This window comes from Hippocampus bargibanti, linkage group LG02, assembly GCF_051943395.1.
Source record: "Hippocampus bargibanti isolate YZ-2025 linkage group LG02, ASM5194339v1, whole genome shotgun sequence".
Taxonomy (NCBI): domain Eukaryota; kingdom Metazoa; phylum Chordata; class Actinopteri; order Syngnathiformes; family Syngnathidae; genus Hippocampus; species Hippocampus bargibanti.
This window is the reverse complement of record NC_142735.1, coordinates 2175210-2189069: the sequence shown is the minus strand read 5'-3', so window position 1 is coordinate 2189069 and position 13860 is coordinate 2175210. Positions and strand designations below refer to the sequence as shown.

The following is a 13860-nucleotide window of genomic DNA, read 5'->3' as shown; positions in this document are numbered from 1 at the left end:
ACACGACCAAATTACGAAGGCGAATTTATAATAATGACATCTGGATTTTGCTTTGCGAAGAACTAAAGTCACTTGTGAACACACGCGAGTAACAATTTAGCTTCAACGTGTGCCGGGTGCACGAACACTTTTATTTTAACTTCATCTTCCGGAAGTGTTTAGTCACATATGCTTGGCTGCTTGATGCTTTTGGGTTCGTCGTGATTTCTTACATTTTTTCAGTTATTTTGGAACATTTCACATCTGAATCTAGTTTATCGGAATTATTGAACAATATTCGAATCACAGTGTCACTTATGTGTGTCAAAAATTGAAGTTTTTCGTATCTTTCAACACGTTTTAAGTGCTATAACGCATTCGTGCAAATGGCTGTTGACTTCGCTGCTGTTTCCAACATTAACAATTGGATTGGATTAGTCTGTCAGAGGAGAATTTTACATTTCACAGCAACAAAGTGGTTATTTAATGTTGATTAAAATAAATACAAATGAGTCTGTAAGTCACATATTCCATAACAATTGGCACTGGTTAATCATACGGGTCTTTACAAACAAAATGGTTGAACAATTTGGCAATATATGAAGCAGATTTCATGACATTTCCATTGGACTTTTTACGAGAATAATATTGACTTTCTCTCGTGAAACATTAGCTCAATCAATGATGAACCCGTTTACTGAAATATAGAAAGTGAAATTTGTGTGATAGGGATGAGAATTTGGGGCCAAAGTGCATATCACTCCTAGGCCTTCAGTAGTGCTAAGTCTGAATCAGTCCGCAGCTGCGAGTGCGGTGTAATATTACTACACTTCCACTAGAGGGTGCCATTGGCCAGGAGATAACATGTGACTTGTAGAAACGTAAATGCTGTCATGAAACTGTTCTAATTTTTACTATGAACGTGTGGATTCATAAGCTCATAAAATTGCAATGTTATTTGCTGTTTTTGCTAGCTTCGGAGCTGTCCAACCTTCCTTAATGATGTCCATCTATTCTTGAAAAGGCCGTCTTGAAAATGGCCAACAGTAAAAGTGTGGATCCCAAAAATTAATTTCCCATAGGAAACCATTAAAATGAGAACAATCCGTTCCCAGGTCCCCATAAAACATAATTTTCGACTAAATAAGCCTTAAAACTACACAAAATATACCTTAATTTATGTATCATAAATGTGCTATGGTATTATAATTAAAGAAATAAACTGTACTGTATAATAAAGTAGTTTTATTTACTTTTGTGATGGTCGTTGATGGCTTGATGGAATGGAGTGGCCGGTTTCATCGGGTTGTTTGTGGAGCCTGATTGATGGGATATTTTAACCTTGCAGTCTACACTCTGCCTTTTAACTATCAAAGTTGAAATTCTCTCACTGTCATCTGCCCGTCTCTTTAATGTTTAAGCCACCCCCACTCACTGCTGCGTTCTTGACCAATCACTTGGCTTTAACCGAAGACTGAATGTGGGGAATAGAGGACAAAAAGAGTCGGCTGCCATTTTGTTATTAGAAGAACGGGCTCGTTCGTGAACGACATCACTCATTGAGGCAGTTCCATGTTCGAAAAAAGTTCGTATGCCAAGGTAAGGTTCATCAATGTAACGTTCGTAATCTGAAAAGTTCGTAAACCAGGGGGTTTGTAAACCAAAGTACCACTGTATCTGCAACCAAATATATTTCTTCTCCTTCAGCCATTGTGGTTTGACAAAACTGCTATTAAATCAATACAATATATTTGATTATGCTAGTGACTAGCCAATCATGTAACTAGCCAATAGTTTGCGAAAACTGACATTTCCAGCGCCTTCCAGCAGGCCTTGGGTTGCTAACTCGAACTTGATTGATTAAAGCAACAGTTTAATCGACATTGATTTTTATGGTCCAGGGCCTGCAGAAGTGATAATGAAGGCGTACAGGTAAATTACTGACAATTTACCTGAATAATGTTTCAAAGATTAAATGCGAATGTACTGAAACTAAACTGTAATTGTGCCGCGATTGTTTCCTGTAGCACGTCCTAAACATTTGGAGGGTCACTGGATTAAGTAGTCATGTTAGACATGAGAACTTCTTGATCAATTTTGGACATATATGTGTTAATATTAACACAAATATGTCCTTTTCGATACTACGCTAACTTCCATTTGTCTATTTCAATGTTCAGCGTCGACAATGCTGTTGCCCTTCTATGGTGGGCGGCATGACACCGAAACCACACGAAAGCCAAAGAAAAAGCACAACACAGCTGTGGAGTTAATACATTGGCATGTCATATGTAAGTTATTCATATTTTTCTTTATTGTCTTGTATTATTTTCCTTACTGTTCATTCGTATTTCGAAATACAAAATTATCTCACATCAATGTTTTATTTTTTACATATAAAATACACACACCACATGTACACACATGTGGTATATAATCCACAAAAAAAGTAGTTCGGACTCTTCTGCCCGTGAAAAAAAGTACATATTATGGCATTCAAGAGAATTTTAATGCTTCCAATGTGTACAATTACCGTATTTTCCGGTGTATAAGGCGCACCCCCAATGAATGGTGTAGTTTCATATTTTTTCCATATATAAGGTGCACCGGAGTATAGGGCGCACCTTCAATGAAGGAAAAAGTTTTCCGAATACAATGTACAAATATACAGGTAACATCCAAGTTACGACCAGGTTCCTTTCCAACAAAACGGTTGTAAGTCAAACGGTCGTAAATCGAAAAGCATTCAAAATGGCTGAGGCGAGAATCACGTGATCATAACAATGTTGACAGTTCATTTATAAATCTTAGAAGTTTTAAGTGTCATTTTAATCATTTTGTATTATCGATCTTTATTACTGTGTCGGCGCACACGCTTTCTGCTGACCCAAATACGCACGGCTTCCCACGCATGCGAGCTGTCCCAAAATCACTCTTTTAAAGAAGATGAAGGCTTTTGGGTGCACCTAATACACCGGAGAATACCGTAGACTATGTGAATAATCCATCCATACAGCCTATGAGCATAATCTGGCAGTTCATGATATGCTTCAATGTATGAAACTACAGACACTCCCCTACTTACGTACATTCAAATTACAAACAACGCTACATACGAACATTTTTGGAGTAACATATGTAGTATTCTCTCCAGTACATGTACATATCTTTGCAGAGCATCTATTTTATGAAATGGTTATTTTTCAGTACAAAACAATACAGGTTACTTATACAAGCCTTAAAGGAAAACCGACGTCACTTTTTTTGTTTCCTAACTGACATCAGAAAAACGACATCACTTTTTTTGTTTCCTAACTGACATCAGAAAAACGTTTTATAGCATCTAAAACACCCAAAACACGCAGTATGATATTTTTAGTTAAACGCAAAACACCAATAAAAATGACTTAAAGTGTCCAAAATCTGCAAAAAATTGAGGTGCGAATTGGGCATTTTCAGAAAGTCCCGCCCCCAGATCATGACGTCACGCCAAGACGTCTTGCATTGCTGGAGAATCAAAACAATGGCTTCAGATTCAGAGAATATGCTTTCTTGTTACTCATCCAGTTATGAATATGATTCAAATAGTTCTGAAGAAGAAAGCATACATGTTTGCAATCGATTAAAGAATTTATTTCGGGCCATTTTGAGGCAACATTGGGGGGAAATGTATCACCAAAAAAGAGCAGAAAATGGCGACCAAGCTCCTTGTGAAGAATTAATCAGCCCGTTTCCACAGGCTGATAAATTCCTTACATGGAGCTTGGTCGCCCTCTTCTGGCTCTTTTTGGTGCAACACGACGTTTTCAGACCAAAAAAGTACAGCAAAATGCATTGACGTGATGGAAGGACTGCTACAATGTGTCATTTTTTCGGTCAGGGGCGTTCCTTCAGTGACAAAACATACGGACTCATCACCAACTCAAAAACAAGACTTACGGAATATTCAGCGCGAATCTTAAAACGTAAAATATAGCTATATGCGGTGGAATCTTTGTAAAATATGCTCAGTAGAAGTCATTTGAAGCCATTTTACAAATTATGGACACAACTTGTCCGGAGACGTCGGTTGTCCTTTAAACATACTTACATAAGCCATAAACATACATTCCATACATAATATAGCATTGAAGCAACTTACGAACAAATTCACCTTACGAACGACCGTTCGGAACGTATTTCGTTCGTAAGTTGGGGAGCATCTGTATTTTTTTTCCCCCATTCGGGTCATCATCATCACCACTGATAGCATTTTGCGCCCTTTTTGAGTGTGTAAAATCTGTGGCCGGCCATTGCTGTGTTATAACAGTGCAATGAACAGAATACTTTCAGCTTTTTGCGAATCATACATCACTGCTTGAAGTGCTGTCATGTAAACGAATAACACTTTCTTTGACGTGCATAGCGTGACGGTAGAGCTCATACGTCACACTTCTTGATAAATAGCGCTTGAACAAATGGATTGACGTTTGTGATCACCTTTTTGGGAGATCTTTTAGAGGAAATAATCTGGAAATCGCCACGATGATCGGGGCTCTTCTTTGCGGGGGGCTGCCTCAAACTGTTGGCTGTGAAGCAAAGGGATATCTTTTGTCAATAAATAATAATAATAACAACAACAATATTAACAATAATAATAATAATAATAATACATTTCATTCATAAGTGCCTTTCATTTTTCAGTCACAGTATAAATTTGTGTGTGTGAGCAGTGGCAGCGACACGCACCAGCGTTCACTCAACCCAGAAGTAACTCAAATACGTAGATAGAAAGCTAGCTCGCTAATAGATATCCAATAGATAACTCATAGGTAGCCTGTTAGATAGCTGTATAAGTAATAGTAATAGTTATCTCAAAACCCACCTATTTAAAATTGCATTTTCTGCGTAGCTCTCTCTTGTTTCTATTTATAATTATTGCATTCTATTTGATAGCTTTGAAAGGCGCTTAAAATGAAATTTATTATTATTATTATTATTATTATTATTATTATTAATAGGGAGCTAGCTCGATAGCTAGCCAACCAGGCAGATAGCCCATAGATAGCAAATAGATAGCCAGCTAGGTAGCTAACTAGTAGTATCTGAAAGAGCTCCAGTCAATCTTAAATCATACCTGTCAACCAGCGAGACTGTGACCTTACTAAACTTACTAAAGACTACTATTTGATACTAGTTGACACAAATTCCCAGCAGACAAATGAACCCATTTCCAACTGAGCTTAGGCGCCATCTTGTGCATTTTCTGGGACGCTACATTTAAGTCCCGACGCCTCAAATGAGACGGGAGGACTTCTTTAATCGATTGCAAACATTTATGCTTTCCTCTTCAGAACTATTTGAATCATATTCATAACTGGGTGAGTAACAAGAAAGCATCTTCTCCGAATCTGAAGCCATTGTTTTGATTTTAGAGCAAGGCAAGACGTCCTAGCGTGACGTCACGAACAAGGGGGCGGGACCTTCTGAAACTCGCCATTTCCTGGGTCATTTTGAAGTAGTTTTGGGACACTTTAAGTCATTTTTATTGGTGTTTTGCAACGAGACAACTAGCGAGACAACTAGCCAGCCAGCTAGGTAGCTAGCTAGATAAATGAAAAAGAAGTGAAGAGAGGAACAAAAGTCAAGTCAAGAGGAAAGACAACAATACGGCAAAATACGGCCGGTTGTCAGGTATGTCTTAAATGTTCACAAAAAAACTAAACAAATGTGAGACGATGACTTACAAGGAGCATTTCAGTGTGTTTTCAAGTTCCATGATGGCTGCCTTATTTCCACAACGATAACAATAGTTTGGCGCACTGAAGATCGTCACCACATTTTTGTCATGGCACCAGTTAAAACCCTAATGGGGGAAGTGTCAGGGTTATAACATCAGCCTGTATTGGACACAACAATACATGCAAAAATGTGTCCACTTCAGTGCCAGGGTTTTTGTCATTGTCAGTCACATTCCAGCACCCACAGAATATTGAGTTTTAGGACTACATAAACATTCAATGCAGCGTAAGAAACCTCATACTCCCTTCCTTCATCAGAAAAAAAAGAGTTAATTCCTAAATTATGTATCTGGAATTATATGAGCTTGAAATGAGGGCGGCTGTCCAAAATACAATGCAATACATACCAATTGGTTTATATAGCACTTTAACAACAGCTGAAGCGTGAACAAAGCACTAACATGGAAAAAAGGAAATGCTGCTCCCTTGTGAAAGGGAAAAAAAAACATTGCCAGAGGTCTGGCCAGAGCTTTATCGGCCCTCAAGCAAGGAAAAACAAAACTAATTTGAGAATGGCGCTCCATGTCATATTTTTAATTTCAAGTTAAAAAAAATATCATTTAGGGTGTTCTTTGGACATTTTTAACACAGTCTCGGGTCATTTTGACCCGAAGACCAAAGGAGGGTTAAGGAAATGTCACTTATTCTATAGTTGGGGACAATCTAGGAAAAGTAATAACATTTCAAATTAAAATCTGTGGTCATTTTCACCCAAATACCAAAGAAGGGTTAAGGAAATGTCAAGTTTTCTATAGCTAGGGACAGTCTAGGAAAAGTAATAACATTTCAAGTAAAACATATAATTTAGTTTTTTGGGACATTTTTAAGTCTCGGGTCATTTTGACCCGAATACCAAAGTACGGACGGTGAAGGGAATGTTAATTTTTCTATAGTTGGTGACAATCTAGGAAAAGTTATACAATTTCAGGTTAAAATGTAATTTAGGGTGTTTTTTGGACATTTTTATGCAGTCTTGGGTCATTTTGACCCGAATACCAAAGAAGGGTTAAGGAAATGTCAAGTTTTCTATAGCTAGGGACAGTCTAGGAAAAGTAATAACATTTCAAGTTAAAAAATATAATGTAGTTTTTTTTGGACATTTTTAAGTCTCGGGTCATTTTGACCCGAATACCAAAGTACGGACGGTGAAGGGAATGTTAATTTTTCTATAGTTGGTGACAATCTAGGAAAAGTTATACAATTTCAGGTTAAAATGTAATTTATGGTGTTTTTTTTTATATTTTTTATGCAGTCTCGGGTCATTTTGACCCGAATACCAAAGGAGGGTTAAGGGAATGTCCATTTTCTATAGTTGGGAAAACTCTAGGGAAAGTAATACAATTTCACGTTAAAAAAATGTAATTTAGGGTGTTTTTGGACATTTTTTACGCAGTCTTGGGTCATTTTGACCCGAATACCAAAGAACGGTTAAGGAAATGTCAAGTTTTCTATATTTAGGAACAATCTAGGAAAAGTAATAAAATTTCAAGTTTAGAAATGTCAGGGTGTTTTTGGGATATTTTTAACACAGTCTTGGGTCATTTTGACCCAAATACCAAAGAAGGGTTAAGGAAATGTCAAGTTTTCTATATTTAGTAACAATCTAGGAAAAGTAATAAAATTTCAAGTTTAGAAATGTCAGGGTGTTTTTGGGATATTTTTAACACAGTCTTGGGTCATTTTGACCCAAATACCAAAGAAGGGTTAAGGAAATGTCAAGTTTTCTATAGCTAGGGACAGTCTCGGAAAAGTAATAACATTTCACGTTAAAAATGTCATTTATGGTGTTTTTTAAAAATATTTTTAAAACAATCTCGGGTCATTTTGACCCAAATACCAAAGGAGGGTTAAGGAAATGTCAATGTTCTATAGTTGGGACAAGAAAGAAAAATTAACATTTCAAGTTAAAAAAAATAGAATTTAGGGTGTTTTTTTTATGCAGTCTCGGGTCATTTTGACCCGAATACCAAAGGAGGGTTAAGGAAATGTCAATTTTCTATAGTTGGTGACAAGAAAGAAAAGTAATCACATTTCAAGTTAAAAAAATGGAATAGGGTGTTTTTTTTTATGCAGTCTCGGGTCATTTTGACCCAAATACCAAAAAAGGTTAAGTAAATGTCACTTTTTCTATAGTTGGAGACAATCTAGGAAAAGTAATAAAATTTCAAGTTAAAAAATATCATTTCAGGTGGGGTTTTTTTTTACATTTTTACACGGTCCCGGTTCAGTCTCGGGTCATTCTGACCCGAATATCACAGGAGCATTAAGGAAATTTGAGCTGATCTCAAAATGGGAACCTGGTTGTTTCATAGAACTTGTATGTTACATTGACTGTCCATGTAATGCATTATCCCAAACAATTGGATAGTTATCTACATAAAGTCTATTTTTAAATGCCCCCTGACCCCCATTGTAATCCTTCCCATTTCATTTCATCTTCTGTACCTCCATCTCCAGCTGGTGTGCTCGTGAAACCAAAATGAGGCCGTTTGCATGGTTAAAAGTCTCTGAGATGTCCTGCCCAAAAGTGTAACCGGCACCACGAAGAGAAATGTCCCACCCGTAGTGCTCATCTGGGTCAGACCACAACAAGTCACACATTGGACCCTAAAAATGGAGAACAACAAGTGGTTTTCATTCATAATAATAATACATTTCATTTATAAGCGACTTTCAAAACTCTCAAGGTCACTTTACAGTCACAGGATGTTTTTTTCCTGTGGGTGAGCAGCGGCAGCCACACGCGCCAGCGTTCACTCAACCCGGAATAACTCAAATTGATAGAAAGTTAGCTAGCTGGCTCATGGATAACTAATTTATAGCTAGCGAGATAGATAGCATATAGATAGCTAGTTAGGTAGCCAGCTAGATAGCTAGTTAGCAAATAGATATCAAATAGATATGTAGCAAGGTAGCCAGCTACATAGCATATAGATAGCAAATAGATAGCTAGTTAGGTAGCCAGCTAGATAGCTAGTTAGCAAATAGATATGTAGCAAGGTAGCCAGCTAGAAAGTGAGATTAGCTAGCCAATAAATAACTAAGAGAAAGCCAGCCTGAGAGCTAGCCAGCTAGCTGATAGCAAATAGATAGCCAGATAGATAGCCTGGAATAACTCAAAATAGAAAGTTAGCTAGCTGGCTAATGGATAACTAATAGCTAGTTACCTAGCTAGATAGCTAATAGGTAGCATATAGATAGCAACTAGACACCTGGTTAGATAGCCAGCTAGATAGCTAGTTAGCAAATTATTTAACATTATTTGCATTTCCCGTTCTTGTATGCCGTACACATCTAAAATGTGCAAAAACTGTACAGAATACGGCAAAAAAATACGGTTGACAGGTATGAGTCATTGAACATTCATTGTCCATTGTCATGAGATCAGTCATGTCATCTGTACCTCCTGAGGAACCTCCTGCAAGCGATCCAATACTCGGATATTTTCCAGTGTGACTATCGAAGGGGACAATCCTCCATGTAAGCACAAAATCTAACAACAAAAAGACACATTTACTGCCATCGCCTTACGTCTGTGTAAGCTCTCAGTCGTACATGAGTGGTCCATCGATGAAAAGGTTTCTTCAGCCGTCATCTGTACTTCTTTGAAGGTGTCGGACGTGTCGTTTCTTATCCAAGAAGCTTCGTCAGCAAACTAAAGTCTTACTGGTAGTATCGGCCCTATATATATATATATATATCCCTATAGGTCCCTGCTCTCAGGTGGTGTGAGGTTTTTTGGATCGTTCGTACAACAGTCTGCTTAGGCAACGTAGGATTAGTAATGCTGATGAGGTGATACCGGAGCAAGTGGGGCAATCAGACCAGTCATTAGTCAGGACAATAGGGACAATCAGTGGAGTAGTCCTCTGCTCCCCTCCAACCTGAGAGCAGGGACCTATCATAGTAGTGTCCGGCACCACCATATCTGGACAGTCGGGATATACAGTGAGACCTCAACTTACAAACACCTTAACTTACACTTTTCGTCTTACAAACGTCAAATTTATGAAAATTAAACCTTATAATAAGCACTATTTTCATAATACACACCCACCACGGCTGGCGGAGTGATCTTCGGCGGAAGCACACGACCGAACAGCACCAGAGGTTAAGTTACCAACAGTCCTTATGGAAGGTGACTCTCCTTCCATAAGCCATCAACGACCATCAAAAAGGTAAATAAAACTTTATTTTAGTTTATTTCTTTAATTACAGTCCTCATGTCATGCGCCTCTCTTTGCAAACAGCAATTCCCTTTGACCTTCGACCTCCAACGCCATTCCATCTAGCCATCAATGACCATCACACATGTAAATAAAGTGACTTTATGATACAATTCAGTGTATTTATTTCATTACAATACAATAGCACATTTATTATACATAGAATAAGGTATGTTGTGTGTAGTTTTAAAGCTTATTTAGTTGAAAAGTATATTTTATTGAAACCCGGGAACGGATTATTCCCATTTTAATGGTTTCTTATGGGAATTTTTTTTTTGAGATACACACTTTTCGTCTTACACTCTCTGTCTCGGAACCAATTAAGTTCGTACGTTGAGGTCTCACTGTGTATATATATAGGGCCGATACTACCAGTACGACTTTACTTTGCTGACGAAGCTTCTTGGATAAGAAGCGGAACGTCCGACACCTACAGATGACGTCTGAAGAAACCTTTTCATCGATGCCATCGCCTTATTGTGCACATTCTCACCTGGTTATTTACCAGAGCAGTCAAGGGCAAATAATCAAAAAGATCAGTGAAGTATTTCCAAACGGTAACATTTCCATATTTCATCAAGCATTCATCGTAGAAGCCATACACGTGTGTAAGCTGTCTTGTCTCGTGGTTCCCTCTCAGAATGGTGATTCTTTCACGGAACCTGACCTGCGAGTGACCAAATGTCAACAAGCTCAAGCACAATCAGGTAGGCAGGCAGAGGCGTCCATTTTTTTCCAGCAAAAGCTATCAACGTGCGGGATTTGTTTATTTTTATACCTTCAGACAAACAAGGAGTGTCACTGTCTCTACGGAATAATAGCCTCTATCCACATAGTCTCCCATGAAGAGATAGTTGGTATCAGGGGGTTTCCCGCCGATCTTAAAAAGCTCCATGAGGTCATAAAACTGACCGTGAACATCTCCGCAAATCGTCACTGGACATCTCACTTCGTGGACGTTTGACTCCTTTCGTAAGATTTCTTTGGCCTGGACATCGGGGTAAAGAAAGCATGTTAGAATTCATCACTGTCAGCCTTCCAAGTTGAAATGGTTGTTAATATGTAAATATAGTTAGAGGTCTCATCATAAGATTTAGGGGATAACAAATCAGAAGGAACTTGTTAACTCAATTATTAACATTACACTCCCCTACTTACGAACATTCGAGTTACATACAACGGTACATACGGACATTTTTGTAGTAACACATGTAATAATAATAATACATTTAATTTATAAGCGCCTTTCAAAACTCTCAATGTCACTTTTCAGTCACAGGATAAGTTTTTCCGTGGGTGAGCAGCGGCAGCCACGCGCTAGCGTTCACTCAACCCGGAAATAACTCAAATAGATAGAAAAGTAGCTAATAGCTGGCTATCTAGCTAGCTAGCTATTAACTGGCTAGCTATCTGCCTGGCTATGTAGCTAGTTATCTATTAGCTATCAGCTAGCTAGCTAACTTTCTATCTCTGAGTTATTCCAGGTTGAGTGAACGCTGGTGCGTGTGGTTGCCACTGCTCACCCACTGCAAAACTTATCCTGTGACTGTAAAGTGACCTTGAGAGCTTTGAAAGGTGCTGATAAATGAAATGTATTATTATAATATAGACAGCTAGCTAGCCAAATACGTACTACAGCTAGCTACCCATCTAGGCAGCTAGCTAGCCAGCTAGGCAGCCAGCTATCTAGACAGCTAGCTACCCATCTAGCTAACTGCAAATTTCCCCATTGCGGGACGAATAAAGGTATTCTGATTCTGATTCTGATTCTAGCTAGACAGCTAGCCAGCCAGCTAAACTGATAGCTAGCAGCTAGATACCTAACTAGCCAACTAGATAGCTATATAAGTAATAGATAGCTAGCCAGAGAGCTAAAATATAGCAAAAAGAGCAAATAGATAGCCAGCTAGTAGTAGTGTATTGTATTGATTTTTTTTGGAGAAATGAAAATTTCACAGCAGCAAAGTTATGAAATTTCTCTCCAGTTGTACATGTACATATCTTTATTGAGCATATATTTTATTAAACGTTTATTTTTTTAGTACAAACCAATACAGGTTACTTCTACAGGCCTAAAATATATTTATATGATCCTTAAAAACAGACTCATATAAGCCCTAAACATACATTCCATACAAAATATAGGACCAAAACAACTTATGAACGAATTCACCTTACGAACGACCGTTTGGAACATATCTCGTTCGTCGGTTGGTCTGTATTCACAGGAAGTAAGTATGCATTTAAAATGGTGACATAAAATAATGGAAATACTGTATTAGCGTTTGTGGGTTTTTTTTCTCCCCATGACAGCAAGCCCTACCCTTTCACAAAGTTCTTGGACTTGATTTTCTTTAAGCTGCTTGCACTCAATGAGTTGTTCAATCCATAAATCCAACTCTTTGTTTGCGGACTTGTCATCCATGTCCTAGTGGCTCCCTCCTTTCAAATCAAAAAGGAAAAGCATGAGGACACCCTAAGCAGGCCAACCTACGTCCCAACTGAATGAATGAGAATTTATTTGAGTTGTGTTTAGCCCGCGTCATCACTTCAAGGGATATTGTTGCTTTTGTTTGCTGTTTTACCTCATAGAATAACGCCATTGGAACGTGTTCTTTATTTCAGGTTTCATTTTTGTTGTTGTTGTTGTTGTTGCCTCGCCTGCCCTCTACTGGAAAATGTGGAACAGTCCTGACACATGAGAAACGAGAACACCGAATACGTGACACAATACAAACACAACCAGTGTTTTAATTGTCCTGCAATGATCTTTTTATATCATACGTTTTAAATAACAAAAAAGTCACTCGTTATTTATATTGTTTTCTTGAAATTTTATTTTGTTGAAAAAATAACTAGTCACTAATTTTTAAAACAAAGGAAAAAAACGACACCAGCCTTTTAAAAATAACGTCATTAATTTTTCAAACACAGAAGAAAAAAAACGACACCAGCCTCACCACGTTCACCATATTTTATGATATTTACGTGACTTTTCTTCTTCGCCACAATTCAAACTTTGCATACCTGTAATGTGCTTTATTTCTTCTGTATGCCCAGTTTTGTTTACCTCCCCGCTGGAAGTATTTTTTTTAATCTTGTAAATCTATTGAATACATCAAATTACAATCCACAGGAAGAAGAACGAACGGGTTATTAATATATGAATAATAATAAGAAGAAACCCCTTCTTCTCACAATGGTGAAATTTGTAATCCGCAGCAACAAAATTCGACGAAATAAATTTGAAAAAGTCAAAGAATGTGCAGAATAGAGTTTAACAAAACAGAGAGGGAGGGGATTTTAAACAAAAAATCCAAATACGCACTGTATTACATACCTGTCAACCGGCCGTATAGTATTTTACCGTATTCTGGACGATTTTTGCACATTTTTAGAAGTATACAGTATACACGAAAGTTTGTACGGCAAACGCAAAAATTGTCAAATATAATTTTGAGATATTTTCTATTCCGTTTTCGTCATTAAATATTAGCAGTAATGTTAATTATAACAAATATCGCTACTACTCGTAAAAAAGCAAAGTCGACCACCGAGATAACAAGTCCGTGCGAAACGTCTCTAGAAGAAACAAATGTTCCGAGAAGATAAATCAAGTGGATTTTTATTTTGAAATCAGTTAAATTAAATATGTGACCGTGTTTTTTTCGCCGTAATATCATTTATATATTTTTTATCAACATTATACATCGTAAGAACACAAATTCTTTTTTTTTTTTTTTTTTTTGCTGTGGACAAATCCAATTTGCTCAACAACAAAGAACATACAGTACTTGATATGGCTAGAACTATGTTGTAACTTGTTAAAAGTATCAATGTTTTCGCGTGAAATGTTAATAAAACTGCACAGTGAA

General features: G+C 37.5%; 1 long non-coding RNA gene and 1 pseudogene across 2 annotated transcripts; one reads left to right on the top strand and one right to left on the bottom strand.

The window, feature by feature from the left end:
- Nucleotides 1–206: 206 nt before the first annotated feature.
- On the top strand, nt 207–8354 carry LOC148901111 (uncharacterized). The gene is made up of 3 exons (XR_016117784.1): nt 207–1578; nt 2160–2270; nt 8217–8354. It is a non-coding gene; the product is annotated as an uncharacterized LOC148901111 (long non-coding RNA).
- On the bottom strand, nt 4259–13726 carry LOC148901110 (serine/threonine-protein phosphatase 2A catalytic subunit beta isoform-like; annotated as a pseudogene). Its single transcript, XR_016117780.1, has 7 exons — nt 12309–13726; nt 10764–10973; nt 10479–10652; nt 9163–9252; nt 8205–8366; nt 5706–5824; nt 4259–4547 (listed from the first exon to the last, which is right to left on the bottom strand). The product of XR_016117780.1 is annotated as a serine/threonine-protein phosphatase 2A catalytic subunit beta isoform-like (transcript).
- Between the last annotated feature and the right edge of the window lie 134 nt (nt 13727–13860).